Genomic DNA, 16,712 nt, shown 5'->3' with positions numbered 1-16,712 from the left:
GCCTGTTTTCTCTTTTTCTCTTCTCAGAGATGGAACATACCAGAAAGGTGCCCCTGAAGGGAAAGAAACACCTTCAGGGGAAAAAAAAAAAAAAAAGGCAGAACTGTTGAACTCAGCTCTTCATTTTCTTCATGGATGAAAGAAGAGATTAAAAAGATGTTCCAAATAAAAGCAGGGGATTTCTGGCATTTAAAAAAACACAAAGGGAGAAGCAATGCATCAATGCCTGAGCAGCAGAATCCCAGCAGTTCATCTTCTCCTCACTCGGGTGTTCTGTGAGTAAACAGCCAGCACAGCTGAAGGCAGAGCAGAAAGAATTCAAGGGAGAAACACAACTGGAGCTCAGCAAATCGATACCCCCAGCACACGAGCTGTGCTCCTCATTAGTCCAGAGCTGATGTTAATGGTCCTTCTGATCAGGGCTTCTGGAGGGTTTTAAAAATATGGAGAAAATTAAAAGGCTGTAAAAATGCTCAGCTCGTGCAAGCAATAACTGAGGGAAAGCTGAGAAGTGTCCAGCTAACCCTGGTGCTAACTGGTAATGTAGTTTGAAGAGGACAGAACTGTGGTCCTTTATTCCTCAATCTATCCTATTTGCCAGGCTGGAATTGCCATCCTGGAGCAGTTATAAGCCAGAGGCAGACCTGCATTTGGCCACGGCTGTCAGGGAAGAGCTTTTAAAATTCAGATTTTCCCCAAAATTATTGAGCCACCAGCATTGATCTGCATAGATGGCTCCTAGTACAATGGGAGAAGTGAAAGTTATTTTCATGTACACTGCTTTTAGAATGTCAATTCCTTCTTCTCTCATTGGATGCAATCCTCTGGAGCAAAATTAAAATTAGTGGTGATAGCCATATAATAGTCTAGGGTGAGGAACATGTACCAAAACACTCCTGCACTTCTGTGGTGTTACCACTTGGAGACATTTGCTTCCGTTCCTCCTCTTGCTATGAAGGGAAGGATGTCACCATGGCCTGCAGCAAAACACTGAGGACGGAGCAAAATGAGCTGCTAAACCTGAGGCCAGAAGAGCAGCAGACACAGAGGTATCTTTTCCTTACTCTGCCATACAAAACTGAGCGAGTTCAAGGCAGAAAAACTGAACAAGTTCAAGGTGTTGAAAGTGGCAGAGCCAGACTGGCTGTTGGAAGAGCCAGAAGAGCAGCAGACACAGAGATGAGGTATCTTCTCCTTACTGTGCCATTTAATCCAGCCAGAGGAGGAATGGAGCCATGTGGCAGACGAGGGAAAAGCAGGGTCTTAAAAACAGAGAGTTCCCCAAAATCTTTGGGGGAACCTTATGAAGAACACACATTTTAGCCAGAAATTGAGGGCACACAGGTGGTAAAGAGGACAACCACTTAGGGGCAGAAAAACTGGACAAGTTCAAGGTGTTGAAAGTGGCAGAGCCAGACTGGTTGTGGCTTCAGAAGGCTCCACCATTCCCACTGCACATCTTGCTGCTCCAGGACACTCAAGTGTTTTAAGACATAATAATATAATTGGCCACAATGATTTAATACATGAATGATATATTGGTCACAATAATTGTATTTTTTTTTGTTCGGGAAAAAAAGGTGAAAATTAATTTTGAGCAGCTATGTTTGTATATCTGAATCCTGTGCACACAGTTTTGGAAGGAAAGAGCACTCTACAAGATGCAGAGGTCAAACATGAGATGAGTTCACTGCCCAAGACCCACAGGCATCCAGCAAATACAACAGCTTCTCAAAATATTCCTACTGAGGCAGCAATAAACAAACCTGATGTGATGTTTGTCCCCTCATTGGAACTGTAGCAATGTTATTTGGTACAACATCCTAAGGGGGACATATTCCAGAGAAAACAGGACATGAAGGACTGGTGTGAGGGGAAAGGGAATGGAAATGCAAAGGCAAAAGGCTGGGGGAGGGCTGAAGCACAGCTCCCCAGGCTGCAGGAACACCCTGGGCAGTGTGGAGGAGAGTAGTGGGTGCTTGCTCACCCAACTAAAATATCATACCTGAGCTTGTTCCTCTGGATCTTCAAAGCTGTGCCTGCCTCCAGGTGTTGGAGGCTCTAGAAGATTTCCTTACCCACACACCAGCCCAGCTGGCTCTGTGTGCCCAGGCGGAGCCAGCAGGATCCTGCAGGAGAGCACCAGGATAAAGGCACAATGTGCCTGGTGCTGCCTGCATAAAGGCTGATTCCCATGGGGGCAGAGCTCCAGCCATGACCACCAGGGACACAGGCTGCAGTGCTGAGAGCTCACAGAACATTTCTAAATAATATTGCACGTGAGCACAAATCAGGTGAAGGTTTCCTGCCCAGTCAGACATCCCCCAGTGCTGGCACCACAGCCAACACAACCAAGCCTGCTCAGAGCCAGATGTGCCCTGGAAACTCTCCCAAGAGCCCAGCAGGGATGGATCTATGCCCACATCCGCAAATGCCACAGAATGATGATCAGACACTTGCCCAGCTGGGCAGGGTGCACGGGTCACCCCACCAGCTCAGGCTCTGCTCCACACCAAAGCATTGGAACTGCCTGAACCAGGCAAGGCTGCAGCACAACTGCTCCTGCCTCTTTCATCCAAGGAGGGACACACAGATTGGGGTGGCTGGGGACAGGAGAGCTGCCCAGATTTTCCATAAAGTGTCTACACTGTGCAGGCTGTTTGGAGAGAGAGGGAAGGGAGGATATCAGCTTTTCTCAGCATTTCCCTAAGCAGCACTTTGGAGTCATGCAATGGTTTGGGTTGGAAGAGACTTTAAATCCCATCCAGTGCCACCCCTGCCTTAGGCAGGGACAACTTCCACCATCCCAGGCTGCTCCAAGCCCCATCCAACCTGACCTTGGACACTTCCAAGGATCCAGGGGTAGCCACAGCTTTTCTGGGCACCCTCTGTCCTGTGAGGGTGGTGAGGAAATGGAAGAATTTCCTACTAATATTTCATCTAGATCCACTCTCCTCCAGTTTGAATCCATTCTCCCCTGCTTATCTCTGCAGTTCCTGCTGAACTCTCCCCTGGCAACGCCCCCCCAACCCTTAGAAGCCACACTTTCCTCACTACAAATGTTATGGGAAATCCTTTGGTTTAATCCTTGGGAGCTGCACATTTGCATACTGCCCACACAGCTCCAAAACACTGAGGATTTTTTTTTATTTACAAGTCCTTGAATGCAGAAAATCCTCAAGCCCCAGATGAAATCTCAGCTCACACCTCTTGATGATGCTGGGAGCAAAGCAGGTCTCACAAGAGAGAGGTTGGCCCCTCTGGGAAACCAGAGGCAAAAAAAAAAAAAAAAAAAAAGGAACATAATCCCTCTCTCCAGACCAGGCTGTGGAAACAGGGGACACCAAAAAGGGCAGGAAACTACTTCAGCAAAAGGACAACGCTGGCACAATAACAAATACGAAAATATGGGTCTTAAATAAGCATAAATTGTAAGAGATAGGCAGAGTAATTTGAGCAATCAGCCTTTGGCTGAGAAGAGGGAATATTACCCATGACATGCTTTGTTTTCTGAGAGGGAATGTGCAGCCAGGCAGGCTCAATGGTCCCCTCAAGCACTGAATGCCCATGAGAATTTTTAACAAAGCCACTTGTTTATTTGAGCACTTGAAGGAAACGATTTTCTAAATGACCACTCAAGAGAGGCAAAAAGCAAACAGAGCTCACCAAGGAGTAGGGCACAGGTGAGCAGAGCAGAGCCATCAGAAATGCCTTTGGAGGAGCCCAGGGCAGGGTGCTGGCTGGTACCAAGGGATCTCTTGGAAAGACCCTGTCAAGGGTTCTGTTTTAAAGGCTGTCTTGGGCCAGTGTTCCACATTTTCTTTTTCATAATCTTGTTGCAAAAACAGCAGATGGTCTTGGTTTTCTTTATTTTTTTTTCCTTTTTAAGCCCAAGAAAATAAATTCAGGCTTTTATACAAAAACCAAACAGGAAGCTAAAGCCTGCATTATTTGAAAGAACAATGCAACTCTTTAAAAAAGCTCATACAACAACACTGAAAAGCAGGGATGGCACAGAACATGGGGAACAAGACTTTGGACCACTACCTAAGAACATATTTGAAGAGAAGATGCAGTTTTTACCTCCTGCTCCCTAATTCCACCCATTTCCAAAGGAGCCAGGATGCACATCAATCTCAGCAGATTAAAATCTAATGACCAATCTTTTGCCATTAGACATGCCTGCCTACCTTGGAGTCAACATCCAGCCTTGCAGGTGAGAAGCTCTGGGTTTGTTTCTAACAGCTCTCAAAAATAATTTTCCAGGTTCTGAGCTCCTCATTATAACTGATTTCAGAGTCCAAAATTCATTAGTTGTGCTTCACCACCTCCCAGCTGACACCGTTGTACAATGCAGCCAAATCCTTGGAGCTCTGACACTCCTCCTAAGTATACAAAGGTGATTTTATTCTTTACTTTCTGTGGAAGGAAATGCAACAGCAATGGAACAACACACTTGCTACATGTTGCAATGGGATTGAAAAAGGAGAAGAAAGGAAGAACTGATTGTATATCTTGTGACCTACCAGCAACGCTCACTTTGTGTTCTTAATAAAATTTCAAGTCCATGGCCTATCTGAAATTATATAACGATGGTCAACTAAAATGTGTAAATGGTTCCATGCTAACCACAGCAGAACAAGCCACTGCCAACAACTCTAGACCCTGTGATCTGGATGTTTCGGTAAATGGTTCCATGCTAACCACAGCAGAACAAGCCACTGCCAACAACTCCAGACCGTGTGATCTGAGAAACATGGATGTTTCTTTTTAAGAAGCTCCATTTGAATGCATTTTTTTAAGTAGAGATGCCATGGATGTTTCGTTTTAAGAAGCTCCATTTGAATGCATTTTTTTTAAAGTAGAGATGCTGCTAATTTGACTTCTAAATCTACCTGACAGACACAATATTGTTATGATGGAATTGAAAACAATAATCAGTCATATGCACAGTTATTAAAAAACATACAGCAGGGCAAGGCTGACATACAGCTCCCTAGAAAGGCTGTGGCCATCAGACTGGGGAAATAGAAATATCTGAAAATAATTATTTCATATGGCAATATAGATTAATCCTTCTGAGCCTGGTATTGGTCATGCTCAGGGCAGCTGAACTTCAGTGCCTGCTTCAGATTTCACATCCAAGCTTCCCTGTTTCCATGCCTTTAAATAATTATTTCATATGGCAATATAGATTAATCCTTCTGAGCCTGGTATTGGTCATGCTCAGGGCAGCTGCACTCCTTCAGTGCCTGCTTCAGATTTCACACCCAAGCTTCCCTGTTTCCATGCCTTTCCTCCTTTGCATGCAACGAAACTTCTTCAGCACGGGAATGCCCCATTTTCCATGAAAACCAATCCACTCTTACATGTCCTCTATCAGGTCTGATTTTAGCAGAACCAAAGCTAAAACTGTCTCCATGGCTTTTAGGAGACTCTGGAAGGAATTTAAGCACTCACAAGCAGATATGGCTGTAAAAGCAGGTAAAATGGGAAGTACTGTTGGGGCTCCCATTGTTCCTCAACACTGTGAGCAAGACACTGCCCCTGGCTCATCCCTGCCCCCTTCCCAAGGTCTCCAGTCAGCTCAGAAAGGCAGAGCATCATCCACCATCATCCTTCCCTGAGGGGATTACAGCCTAATCCCAGTTTTCCAGCTTCTTTTCAGATTCTTGAGCCCCACAGCCTCATCCAAATCCATACCACCCATATTGTATTTGCAGGGTTCCGAGACAAAGGAAGGAATTATTAATCTGACTCCATGTTCTCAGAAGACTAATTTATTACTTTATAATACTATACTAAACTAAAGAATACAGGAAGGATACTTACAGAAGGCTAAAAGATACTACTGAATCTCATGACTCTGTCCAGAGTCTGACACAGCTTGGCACTGATTGGCCAATAAGTTAAAACAATTCGCAGCAGAATCCAATGAAACAATCTCCAACCACATTTCAAAGCAGCAAAACACAGGAGAAGCAAATGAGATAGTATTGTTTTCCTTTATCTCTGTGGCTTCTCAGCTTCCCAGGAGAAAAATCCTGGGCAAAGGGATTTTTCCAGAAAATATGACTGCCACACCACCAGCAAGCAGCACATTATTCCTAACCCTGCATTATTCCTTCTGCTAAAAGGGGTCCATGACCAGGCAATCTGTTGGATAATGCCACAGAAACTGCCACCAATTCTTGGGTTAAAGCCTTTTTCCCCACCCCTCCAGAAGGCTGAAATAGTTGTAGCCAGCCTGGAGAACACAACCAATTTATTACAGTGATCGTTTGTTACTGGCTCCCTTCTGCAATCCCTCTCACTGCTTCCAGCAGAATGTTAACTCCGAGAAAACAGAGCAGTGGGGAAAAGGAAACACTGTTCCTACAGATGTGAATGTCATGTAAATGTCAAAGCTCCTGTTAAAATTTGATCAGGAGGCTGAGTGAAAGGGAAAGAGCGTTTCTGTGAGTAAACCAGCACATTAACAAGAGTTTCAGCCTGTCTGCTCACAACGGGACTTCAGTGATGGATTTCATTATTCTTAATTTCCCGTGTAATATTAAGCTGCAATTGATTTTACTAAAAGATCATATAAAGCAGTACAAGAACTGAAAACAAATGTTGGTTGACAAAATGGATCTCCATCAGTCTTAAAATTAAAATCTTAGTATGCTTTTTCTACAACTGCACTTCATTAAAAAAAAATAAAATTTTGCATTACATATAAGTGCCCCTCTACTTATAAAGACCTGAAGCATGTGGATTCATTCACCTGTACCAGGAGACAGAAGGTGGTTTCCCACGAAATCCCAAAAAGAATTCCAGCAGACACTATAGGGACGCAGATAATCACAGATAATTTGCAATCTCCAACGTTTTTGTTTTGGAAAAGAACTGTTTTTTCCACCATTTCACAGTCCCACTGGACACATTTCTTGGTGAACCTCAGGTAGGAGCCGTTTTCTGTCTCAGGGACTGTCTCCCTGCTCAGCTCAGGTAGGAGCCGTTTTCTGTCTCAGGGACTGTCTCCCTGCTGAGTGACCTCAGGTCTGCCGTTTCAGGACCCTGGACATCTCCCAGACCACTGCAAGTGTTCCAGCAGCGAGGTGATGTTACTGACACGGGGAAAGAAACATTCATCTACATACAGGAGCAGGGCATTAGGCTGGATTTTGGGAAGTAATTGTTGGTGATGAAGCCCTGGCACAGGGTGCCCAGAGAAGCTGTGGCTGCCCCAGGATCCCTGGAAATGCCCAGAGTCAGGTTGAACAGGGCTTGGAGCAGCCTGGGACAGTGGAAGGTGTCCCTGCCATGTCAGGGGTGGAACTGGATGGGATTTAAAGAGTCTTCCAACCCAAACCAGACTGGGATTCCATGACCAGTAGCTGTGGGTTTTAACACCAAGTTAAAAACCTGCTTCACTCTAAAACACACAGACTGAAGAATTCTACAGCAACATTCAGGTCACTCAATGCAAATTTAGGACTAGAAAAATTATCCAGCTCCATGACACTTTCTCTCCAGTTTTACATGTCCCCACCCAACCACCACTTCCTTTCAGGGACTTTCTCTGGCACAACCAATGCCAGTTTTATTTCAGTTCGGAATTACTTTCAAACCTGTCCAACAATTGCCCTGAACTCATCCCTTTCCACTCAACAAGCCTCCACTTTTATCTGATGTGTATGGGTCAAAAGACTCAGTTCATTCTGCAGTAGCCTTGGCATTACAGTTACCTGTTGTGCCCCCAAAACAACCTGCTCATTTCTTCCACAGGAGTTATACAAGGATATCCTTGGAAAGAACTTGGAATTTCATGCCCTCAATGACATCCTCTGTGGCTGGCAGCCCAAGTCATAAACTTGTCACTATCCTGAAAATTGTGGAAGGGCAAGAGGACAGAGCATCCATATTTCTGATGGATGAATCCCTTTGGTTTGAGACTCCCTTCATAGTTGGAATTTTTTTTTTTTTTTTTTGATGATCTGCCTCAAATATATTAGAATAGGAACACTGTCAAAGACTCTAAGGGAGATCATTGAAACCTTCCCCCCCCAAAAAAAGAGAGTTTTTAAGGGATTTCAATAATCCTCTGTCCTTTCCCTTGAATGGGGCAATGCAGGCACTGTCTTCCACTGCCTCACTGCTATTTGAAGTTATAATCAGGAAGGAATAAAGCTGAAAGGGAAGTGGGTTGCAGTGCCAGTGGACAAAGCCTCCATCTATTATGAATTTCATGAGCAGCCTGATTAATCTATTCAGTAGCTTCAGTCCCCCCAGCCTCCTTCCCAGATGAAAAAAGGCCACAGTGGTGGCCAGCTTTCCTATCCTGCTGTAGCTGCCATATTGCTGAACTTCCCTTATCCACAGAAACCTCTGGATAAATCCAGAGCAACTGCAGAGAGGACAAACACCATCCAGCAGGAGCCTTTCCCCTCTCTGCTCCCTGTGGGGGTTGCCAGGTACAAGGACACCACAGAGGCTGCTGGGGAATTCCTGGGGCTGTGCCCTCCTCTCCCACTTCAACTGGGTTCTCACAGTACATCAAAATACAAAGTGAGTTTTATAAGCCCCGTGGTTCATCAGTCATGAATCCTATTTTATTCAAGGCTGTATATCCTTAAGAACCAAAACCATCTGAAACCCCCTGGTGTGCATTTATCCAGATCTTCCTCAGGTATAAGGACTTATGCAAATAAACTTGTTTCACATTAAGTGTTAGAAGATTTATTTTTTTCTAAACTGAAAGTTTTATTCCAATGAAAGGCATTGCTCTCAGCAAGTTAAAAAAAAAGTGAAAAAGTAGTAAAGGAAGGCTGCTGAAGAAGATTATCATCTGCTCTATGATTGATTTGGGCATCTAAAAAGGAAAAAGTCCAGCGACTAAAGTAAAATGAGAGTCCTGGAAAGCTCCTTGACTATCAAAACTGCAGCAGTTTCATTATTATGAAGAAATTCATTCTAGTGGACATCTGAGTAACAGAGTTCAGACTGCTCTTGAAAGATTTAAAGATCCTATTTGTGAATGTTAAATAACTTGAAGCTCCATAAGTTAGATGGATTCAGAAAACAGTCAGTGCTTCTTTGAATTTAACTTATGCTCACACATCTATCTCCCTCCCCTTTCTTTGACAGGAACAAAGAAAAAATAATAATTCAATGGCAATCTACTTCTGCATCAAGTTGCTCGTTTTTCCTTGTCATACACATGGCACTGAAGTGTCACAACCTCATTCCATTAGAATGTGGGTTTCATTTCTAGTTTGCACTCAATTCTAGATGCAACAAGTAAAATTAAATACACCACATTCTAATTACTTCCACCAACAGTTTCCTCAAACTTGCAATCTCCGTTTGCAGGCAAGAGCAGAGAAGAAAGCCTCGAGTTATTTTGTGTTGTTGAACACACCACCAGAAACCAAAGGTTTCCCAAGTTATTTCAAGCTTAGATATTACCCAAGTGTAAAAAATGGAAGCAAAAACCCAATAACTTCATAATCCATAAATTGAGTTTGCTTGGGGAAGCACAGTTCTGTTCAGGGGAGAATCTTAGGAATAAGAATCAGCCACAGTGCTCAAGAATGTAACCTTGGAGTGCAGCCACACTCAAATATTCATTGTTTAGAGGAAACACTCAAAAAACAGTTTAATGAAAGCTCAATCAAAACCACACCAATGTTTGCTTCTTCTCCTACTCCCAAAAGGCTATCATGGATTTCTCTTTTTGGAAAAAGATTGCTTTTCTCCACAATCATGATAGTAATCATCACTATCACAAAATCCTGGTTGGAAAAGACCTCCAAGATCAAAATCCAGCTGCAAATCCAGCCCTGCAAAGCCCCCCTCCAACCCATAATTCAAGTGCCACCTGCCCAGTGCTGCAGAATCCATCCCTGAAGTTTGCACAGCTCCTGTGATGGGAGCAGGCTGTTTGCTTGCCTGGGGAAACACCCTGCAAAGAGGCCAAGTTCACACCAAGATCTGCGAGGAGGGAGCACAAAGCTGTCCAAAGTCATCCCAGCAATGTTTGGAGCTGCCAGTCCAAGGAACATCCTGATATCTCAGTGGAACTGTTGGCTTTGAATGATGGGGGTCAGAGAAATCTGGAGTTACACACTCCCCTGGGGCTAGGAGATGGCACCCAGCTCACAATATCCACATGGAGCATGGCCATGGGACAGCTCCTGGCATACCCAGACCATCAGACCACAGGGGTTCTCTCCCTCTTGCCAAAATCAACCATGGAAGTGCCCAGTGGAAGACAGCACCCACTGATTCAGGAGCCCTGCTTCTCCAGATACAGAGTGGGAAGCTGAAAATGTTGCAATCAGCCATTCAAATTACTCTTCACACTGGGATTAGTATTCATGTTTTTGTCAAAAGCACCACATGAAATGCAAGGTAACAGATTGCAGTTGTAAGTCTCACTCAAAAGAAAACAAAAATAAATCACCAAAATCTTCCAATGGCTGGACACAACCAGAATTTACATGGGAAACACAGGAGTATTTTTATCTGTTTAAAATATGCAAGAAGGAACCAAGTGACTGAGGTAAATACAGCAATCAGCACGTGAATGAAGTGACTGCAACAACCTGGCTGTGCAGGAAGGCTCCCCAGTTACAACGAGAAGTCTGGAAAATGGACATGCCATAACACGAACCCTTACCACACAGCCCTCCCAGATCCTCAGGCACTGCTATTTACACCTTCCTCCCTACAACCTGGGTCCTAGGCCATTAAACACAGAATTATTTGGGTTGGTTTTAAGTAGAAATGTGTTCTAATGTGTATTTCTGGAAAAACAAACCTATTTGAAGCATAAATTCCTATCCAAACCTGATTGCCTGATTGCCCAACCACCAAATTAATAACTAGCACTGGTAAAAGCAGTGGCTGTATGTTTATCTCCCACTAATTAAATCACTTCAACCAGAGCAGCATTTCTGTTCTTAAGCACAATCTTTACTTTAGAAAGGACTCACTAGTCTTACTGAGATGGCTTCTCAAAATGCTTTACCAGGAGTATTTTTCTCCTCGCATCTTTCCCAAACTGCTCCCAGAAATCTTTCCACCAGCTTTAATCAGTCAGCTTTGCCTTTTTACCTCACTTTCTTCCCTCAATACCTCAAATAGTTTGTTCAGGTTAGAAAATGAAGCTTATGAACTAAATTAAAAAAAAAAGGGAGCACTTCAGTGGCAGAAAACAGCTGCAGCCTTTGTGGCTCTTCCCTTTGAACCTCCCTCTGTTGCTCTTTTTTTCCTTGCCCTTCAGACTGCACTATTCCAGGGAATTTGTTTGAACCAGAGCTGTTTTTTTCTGTGTCGCAGGGCATTGTTTGATGACAGACAAAACAGGCTGGGGCAGGACAGCAGTCCATGGCCCTTCCTCAGGCAATCATCCACAACAGGCAAGTTTGGATTGTTTGAAGTTCCAAGGAAAACTGGGAGAAAGCCCAGGATTCCTGTGTTCACCTCTAGGCTAAGATTGCAATCCTGATGCCACCGATACAAACTCCTACTGGAGCATTATTTCCCAGAGGTTATTCCCAGTGTGAGCTCGGACAAAGGTTTCGTCCACAGGGTGGGAGAGCCTGACTGGCACCCGGCTCATCCCAGCTCTGCTGTCCCTGCAGCTGCAGCTTCCTAATTGAGGTTCACCACTCAGCTGTTTGGGCCTCTAATTGCTCTCCAAAGCCCCGCAAGAGGTTCCCAGCAAAGTTCCTCTTATGCAGCCCAAACAAACAAACAAACAAACAACAATTAACACCTTCCCCTGCCGTTCCCACACAGGCAGAGAGCAGAGGGGCTCCCTTGCTCATCCCAGTTCAGCAGTCCTGGGGTTTGCTGCACCCTGGAACCTCTAAGGCAGCTCCTTAACATTTTGTGGCTGTCCCATGATCTCTGGAAGTGTCCAAGGCCAGGTTGGATGGGGCTTGGGGCAACCTGGGATGGCGGAAGATATCCCTGCCCACAGCACAGGGTGGGACTGGATGGGCTGTAAGGTCTCTTTCAGACCCTTTTGGGATTCTGGCAGTAACCAAGGACTGAGGGCTATCACAATGACAAGGTCGAATTTCTGCCAGCAGAGGAATTCTCACCTTCTCCCGACTGGCTGCTCCTCCCCAAGTGAATCCAGGGAGAACACCCTTGTCCCTGTCGCACACAAATCTCTGTGTTTTGGATGCATAGAGGGGACATAAGAAATCCAGATCAGTACATTTATATGTACAAAACACTCTTTTACGTGACTTTAGCTCTTCCTTCAGAGCTTTGTCACCAGCCATCAGAATTACTTGTTCCACCTTCTCTGGAGCTACAGCTTGTTAAAAGTCCAGCCAGACATACAGTAACCCAAGAACACGCTGTCATCCTAACCCTAACAGCTCTGGAGCACCCCAAGCCACTGCCAGGGGATCACAGCCACTGCCTGAAGTTCCAGAAACAAATCACTTCCCATTACTGCTGAGTTAGTCCTGATTGTCAAGTCTCTTGTAATAAATCAGCTAAGCATGAAAAGCTGCAGGAGCATCTCCTCTCCCAGAAGCCTGCTCTGCTGTGCTTGCACAAGCTTTTTAGGCACTCAGTGTCTCTTCCCCCAAAAGACTTCACATCAACAAATGCATCACACAGAATCCTCTGGTAGCAGCAAAATTAATATATACCTGCAAGGCACTTTTCCCCCCTTCATCAATCAGTTGATTAGTTATTTTTAATTAAAACAGCAAGCTCTGATTGCAGGATTTTGAGCAATAATCCTTGCCACTTTAACTACTGTTTTCTGTGGTTCAGACACTGAATTTATAAACTATTAATAGGACAGCACAAGCAATCTCGGGTTTAATTCTCTAAGCAGCATTTTGGCAGATTTCAAGCTTCCACTACTCAGTTATCCCTCAGCATGTTTCAAGTACCAAGAAGTAAATAATAATTGGCTAACAGAGCAGTTTTAATCTGTGCACCCTGAGTTTAAGAGAAAAAAAGCTGCTTCACACATAAAAAGCCCCAATGCTTCATTTTGCCACAAGTCTATTAAGTTTACTTCAAGCTTGGATGAAGAAGATCCAAAAAGAACCTTCATGGGTAAAAAGGTTTTCCTTGACAAACCAAAGGTTTTATATCAGTCTTACTGTTAAAACTGAACTAAGACCAGATTTTACTTTCTTATTTTCCGATTTTGCTGCTTGGCTGGACAGAGGCACATATGCAGACACAAATTAAAAAAAAAAAAAAAACAAAAAAAAAACCAAACAAACAAAAAAAAAAAAAAAAAAAAAAAAAAAAACAAACCCCCCAAAAAAAAAAAAAAAAAAAAAAAAAAAAAAACAATAAAACAAACCAACAAAAAAAAAACCCACAGGAATGCTACTGTTCATGTTATTTTCCTGTTTCAGAGCATTTGGACTAAGGCTGAATTGCTCCCAGAAATTTACTAGAGCCACGAAAGGAAAAGTGCAAAGCTACTGGTTTCATTTCCTTCAGCTGCTTGCTAACCAGGAGCAAAGTTTTAACAACTTATGTCCCTCGTTTGAAGCCGTTATCAAAGCACTTAAATCCCAGGGTTCAGGGGTAAATGTCCACGGATTTCAGGCTGCTAAGGCACAGGAAGAAGGAAAGGAGGAGCAAATGAGGGAGACCACTTTTTAAGGATGCATCCAACCAAGTAAAAATGTGGTTTCTGAAGCATCCAGGAGCAATACACAAGCATCTTATGGAAGTTTAGTTTGTAAATTGAGGGAAAAGAACTCAAGCCAAGTTCTAATTCCTGTCTGATGTCCTGGCAAAGCTCTGTATCCCTGATCCAGTCCTGTGGCAGCTTCTGAAGCACAAGCCTTCAGCCTACAGCAAATGCCCACCCAGCACTGCAGAGGAGCTGTCCAAACAGCCACCAAGCCCAAGCCATCCCACACATCTACACCATGGACACGCAGCAGCAGCAGCAGCTCAGCACTCTGTGCTTCAGGCTTCTATCCCTGCACAGAAAATCAGAGCCCAGATTTGAGAGGCTCGTTTGCACAGCTGATATGATGCTTCATTGGTGGAGGGATGAGTGATCACCATGCTCTCACAAAGCTGGCTGCACCTCTTCATCTGCAAAATGCACCCCGAGCTAGCACTCACTCCTGAAGGGGTTTAGCAGGTTGCTCTACCAACCATTCCCATTTTGCCAGAGGAATTAGATACTCTAACACTTTCCCAGACATGAGTACACATTGTCATTGGGAAGTTACAGAAAAAGCAGGATGTGAAAAGCTGCATGTAAAACTTTGAATAAAAACAAGAGCAAGACTAGTTTAAGTGTCCCTTCACTTGTCCACGGTCGTTCCCTTGAAGGCTAAGCACGTGTCACCTACAGACACTGGGGGTGACATAAGGGAGCCTGCCACATCCACAGCAGCTGAAGCAAGAGGGGAGAGCCAGTAATCCCCGATTTGGGAGTAACCTGCCTCAAATTTCCCAAAGCTTTGACACACAAAAAGTTGAAAGCAGGGTGGGCTCCCGTGCCGCTGCTGTAGGTGCCGTGTTCCGCGTGTGACAAGGAATCTGTCACTCCTGCAGCAGTGCCAGCACGCTCCCCCCTTGCCCCTTCAGGGCGCTGGGAAAAGCATCCTGGCACCCGTTCCGTGCTCCATGCAGACCGGGCTCTGCTGGGAGGCAGGAGGAGATCGCATCTCTCAGGGAGAACTGAATCTGGAAAAGTTACACGGCAGGAACAGTTTGCATTCACCCCCAGCTTGCTACGTGGGATCTCGAGAACATTTGCTTTACCGCTCCAGCTATACAGTCTGATTTTATTTTTAAATGTCTCTTTTTCCCCAGTTTCCACTCATCAGAGAGCAAAACTGTTCTCAGCCGAAGTGAGAAACGTATTTGCTTAACACGCAGACAGCCCAAAGAGCAGTCTGAGAAATTTATATGTCACGAACCTCCTCCCGTCGGGGGGTGGGTGGGAGCAGACACGGAAATGTTTCCACCTCAACTTTTGATGATGGGAGTGGGAGCAGCCCGCCTTGCGAGCACAGGGGCTTCCCCCCACACCTCGGCGGGGCCCGAATGAGTCAACGGGGATTGGTTTGCATCCAAAACCCCCTTCGGCTACCACACCCCTCCCTCGGAATTAACATCCAATCATCATTAATGGCCACTGCCGAAACACGCAAAGGGGATGGGAAGGCGGCACCTGCCTCCCACGGCGTGTGCCCCCGGATGACACCACCCGCACCTCGGTGCTGCTCTTCCCAAGGTAATCCCAGTGCTCGGGCTCCAGCCCCCACGGCTGACCTTACCGTACATCACTCAAGTTCGCACAACATTTCAAACGCGGGGCTCGCATCAGCCACAGGGATAGATAAAATCACTGGGGTGTGTAAAAGGTTGGCAGCGGAGTCACATCACCTGCCAGCAGCCGGGCACCGGGGTTGCCCTGCCGATTCCTGCTATGATCCCACTCCCAAAGCGTTCCCGAGGCTTTCCGAGCCCCAGAAGGTGTCTCTCCGCAGCTTTGCGGTCGCAAGGCAAGGAGCTTCCCGTCTCCCCTCCGCAGGACTCCCCCGATGCCTGAAGGGCTGAGGCACCCGGGAAAAGGCAGCGGGGAAGGCACCCAGCCCCGCTCCGCTCCCCCCAAAGGAGCTGGGCAGTGAGATGGAGCAGCAGGCTCTCCCGCGCCAAGTATTACAGGAGCGGAATACTAACGGGCTCCTTTCTTTTACCCATTACCATATGCAGATATCAAAGTCTGAGCGCTGCATTTCTGCCACTACCGGCCCTCGCAAATTAACCCCGCGTCTCGAAGCGACACCACAACAGTTGAGGTCACCGTCTCTCCTCCGCTTGGCGACAGGGACCGATGGGGACGGGGAGGCAGAGATGGGTGCCCGCCCTGGCCGGGGAGCCCCTCCGCGGAGCCCTGCCCCGGCCCCAGCAGGGTGGGAGCCCCGGGGCTGAGGCAGCCCGAGGATCTCCAGCATCCCCCCGCCTGCGCATCCCCCCGACTTACCCCCTTCCTCCGGGAAACTTTCGGGCAGCGGGACGGGCCGGGGGCCGCCGCCCTGTGGCAGCGAGGCCCGCGGGGTGGGCGCGGGGGCAGCGGCGGCGCCGCTTGCCTGCCTGCGCAGGGGCGGGGGGAGCGCGGCTGCGGGGCCGCGGGGAAAGCGCCGCTGCGCTGCGGAGCCGCGGCTCGCGCCCGCCTCCCCGCATCGGCGAGAGGGAGGAAAAAAAAAATTTAATAAAAAAAAAAAAAAAAAAGAAAAGGAAGGGATGGAGGGAGGAGCGGGGAGAAGAAAGAAGGCGGCAAGCGTTCGCTAGGGCGCCGGGCATCGCTGCTCCTCCGGGATAGCGCAGCCAACTCCCCGGCAGCCCCACCGCCCGCCCTGTCCCCCGGGCACGGGCAGCGCACGGCAGAGCGGGCCGGGGGCTCCGGGCGCGCTCCTTGCCCCCCTGTCCCTCCCTCCCTCCGGCCGCGGCTGCGCTCCCAGCCCGCGCCCCCCGCCCTGCCCGAGCGGGGATGCTCGGCCGCGCCGGGAAGGAGCCGGCGGCAGAGCCGCTCCCGGCACTTACTGAGCCCAACTCCGGAGCGGCGCGCACCCGCTGCCGAGGCTGTGCTGGCTGCTGATGCCTGATCCCCAAATGCCACCTGTAGGCCTGTTTGCTCGGAGGCTCAGCGGCTCGGCTGCCACCCGCCTGAATCCGGCGTGCGAAGTTTCAGGTGGCGAATCAAC

At 46.8% G+C, this 16,712-nt stretch overlaps 1 protein-coding gene across 3 annotated transcripts in view; it reads right to left on the bottom strand.

Moving 5' to 3' along the window:
- The window catches only part of PCDH15 (protocadherin related 15), a 637,965-nt gene that overhangs the window by 613,694 nt on the left and 7,559 nt on the right, over positions 1 to 16,712 (bottom strand). The window contains exon 1 of one of the 3 annotated variants that reach the window (XM_039719694.1): positions 15,992 to 16,083. The exons of the other annotated variants lie outside the window; for them this stretch is intronic. The gene's annotated coding sequence lies outside the window, so the exon portion shown is untranslated. Of the gene's footprint in view, positions 1 to 15,991; positions 16,084 to 16,712 lie in introns of those variants that run through there. 3 annotated transcript variants of the gene reach the window in all.

The sequence above is a fragment of the Passer montanus genome, unplaced genomic scaffold (genome assembly GCF_014805655.1).
Source record: "Passer montanus isolate IOZ18808 unplaced genomic scaffold, ASM1480565v1 scaffold42, whole genome shotgun sequence".
In the NCBI taxonomy this organism is placed as follows: Eukaryota; Metazoa; Chordata; class Aves; order Passeriformes; family Passeridae; genus Passer; species Passer montanus.
Note: the sequence above shows the minus strand (reverse complement) of the source record. Positions and strands in the feature narration are given on the sequence as shown.